Consider the following 2713-nt stretch of genomic DNA (forward strand, 5'->3'; position numbering starts at 1 on the left):
CGTTTGTGTCTGTAATACTTGAAGGGAACGTTTGGACTATTTTTTTCCAGAAATGCTTTCATTATCCTGATTTTGCTTCTAATCCCCATGGGACACACAATAGTTATTTATACCTCAGGGTGAAATAGTTCAGTCAATTGCTTTTCTTCTCAAGCCTAAAAGTCAACTCAGAGGGAACTGGAGTTTTGCTGGTGGGGAGCTTAAATGATGTATGGGAAAGGGTAAACTGAATGGGAGCAGATTGAAAGAGGCTTTCACAGAGTGCATGGCCGGGGGAGGGGGGAGTGGTGGGGTGGGGTGTGGTGGGGAAGGTGCACCTGCTGATGAGCTTATGAGTAATGCTGCCATGAGAAAATTCTTGAACAATTTATACATGTACTTTTCCAAATCTCAAATTCCAAGACAAATCAGTTGAGAAAATGGGAAAATAGAAACAAGTATTACAATTCCCCAGCAAGAGTCAAAGCTTAACAGTCACTAGAAACACGACTGATTTGAAAGAATCTAATGAGCTAGAGGAGGAAAGGTTGACACTGGAATTGAGAGTTGAGATAAGCATTTCTTTTCTTTTTTTCAGAGAGATATTTTTGCTATAGGGCTCATGTGCTTGTCACAGAGACAGAGAGAGACAGAGAAACAAAGTGAGAAATCATCCCTCAGGGGGGATGGCCACACTGCAATCCTTTCTGCTCCATCCTCTTCTTGGGATCTTGGGCACACACACACACACACACACACGTACCCAACATGAGTTTTAAGCCATCGGGTCCAAGACTTGAATCATGACTGACTACATGACAGTTCAACAACATAATCACTACACCATCTGTTGGTCCTGAGATAAACATTTTTGAGGACCAAGAAGGAGCATGTGGCAGGAGCTGATCAGTCTGTCTGGCTTGCAAATGTTATCATGTTTTAAGTATGTGATCCTGGTATTGTTGGTTGCCAGTTGAGGGTCATTCTTGCAAATAAAATAAATATTAATAACTTGATACTTTTAAATTTTTATTTAATTTTATTTAGCATTTTTAAAATTTGCTGTAGGACATGCATGTTCATGAGAGAGAGAGAGACACAGAGAAAATGAGAAAGCAAGCTGCTATGTACGGGACTCACCACAGTTGGCCACATGGGAGTCTAGCACCTTAACCACCATGCCACCTGTTGGCCCCACGTGATACCTTTTATACTATACTTTATACAGAGCCCAAGAGTGTCTAATCCTAAGAGTCTATAAGTTGGCAATTTTGAAAAGTGATTTTTATGCAATGCTGTGAACTTTGCTGGGTTAGATTCAAATGTTAGATTATTCAAAAACTATTCAATAATGGTTACTGGCATTTTTACAATGTTTGGGATATTTACTGTAGGCTGCTGTTCTTTGTGAATAATACCAACCTGAATATTTATTAGTTATTTTAAAATGTTAAAAAAAATCCATGCTAATAAATAAAGAATTTTTGATTTCTCATTTCCAATTCCCAAAGGTTAATTTCCATCGAAAAAGTGGACAAATGACCATGAATCCAGATATAAAAAGGTGTGTGAGTTTGTTTTGAAACTTTCCCTGGGGCCAATCTTGTTCCTGCAAGAAAAATAATGGTCTTCATGGGTTTCTGAAGGGAAGTTAGAAAATGTCACAGGCTAAAGAAGTTGCAGGGATTTGCCATTGTTTGTCTTATTGCTCAGGTTCTCAATTTCATGGAGAAACATAGTTTTATTTTTGTTTTGGTTGACGAGTCAGCTCCTGTGCCTAAGGAAGGTTAAAGGTGGCCACCTAAGCTGCTTTTTTTGGCCATGGAATCAGATGTCTTTTACAATTCTGAGGCCCAAAGACCAAGGGTAAAAGGGCAGGGTCTGCAACTTCCCATATGCCAACCACATGTTCTGCGCTCCAGCCCAATTCAGTTGGAACAAGATAGGATCAAATCAAATCAAGTTCTCAAAATGCCATGATTACAGGGCCAGCAGGTGGCATAGTGATTATGGAGCTGGACTGTCATATGGTCAACCCCGGTTCAAGTCCCAGACCTGATAGTGTGAAACTCACACCAGGTTTGTGTGCATGTGTGCCCAAAATCCCAAGAGAAGAACGGAGGAGAAGGGATTGCAATATGGCCATCCCCCATGAGTGGTGATTTCTCACTTTCTCTCTCTGTCTCTCTCTGTGTCTCTACTGAGTACATATATCCTATAGCAAAAAATCTCTTTAAAAAAAAGAGTCATAATTGCTCTTTTGAAAAGAAATTGTTCTTTACCACCACTGTGATAAACTGGGAGACATGTGTCTGCATCAAATGTCCTTTAGCTCTGGGTAGCTGGAAAGCAAACAGAGGGCATGAATAAAATTCATCAAGCACATGCTTAACTTCTCACTTCTATCCAACTCAGAATGGAGGGCATGGTGGTGTCTGCCCTATGGCCAAGTCAGAATAAAAACTTCTTTGATTGCTCGCCAGAGCCAATAAACCAACAATACCAAGGTATTGACCAGCATAGACAAAGCAGCAAAGAGTCATGTTCCTTACATTTCAGGAAGTGTGATCTACAATGGTCAATCTCTGTTCCACTCACATTTTATGTTGTGTGACCAGAGAGAGCGAGAATTAAAATTAAATTTAAAGGATCTTAGAAGGACCACTTATTGTCCTTTTGCCCGGAACTGCCATCTTCCAGTAGTTAACCAAAATGACGAACACAAAGGGAAAGA

The sequence above is a fragment of the Tupaia chinensis genome, unplaced genomic scaffold (assembly GCF_000334495.1).
Source record: "Tupaia chinensis unplaced genomic scaffold, TupChi_1.0 Scaffold140845_1, whole genome shotgun sequence".
NCBI lineage: Eukaryota > Metazoa > Chordata > Mammalia > Scandentia > Tupaiidae > Tupaia > Tupaia belangeri.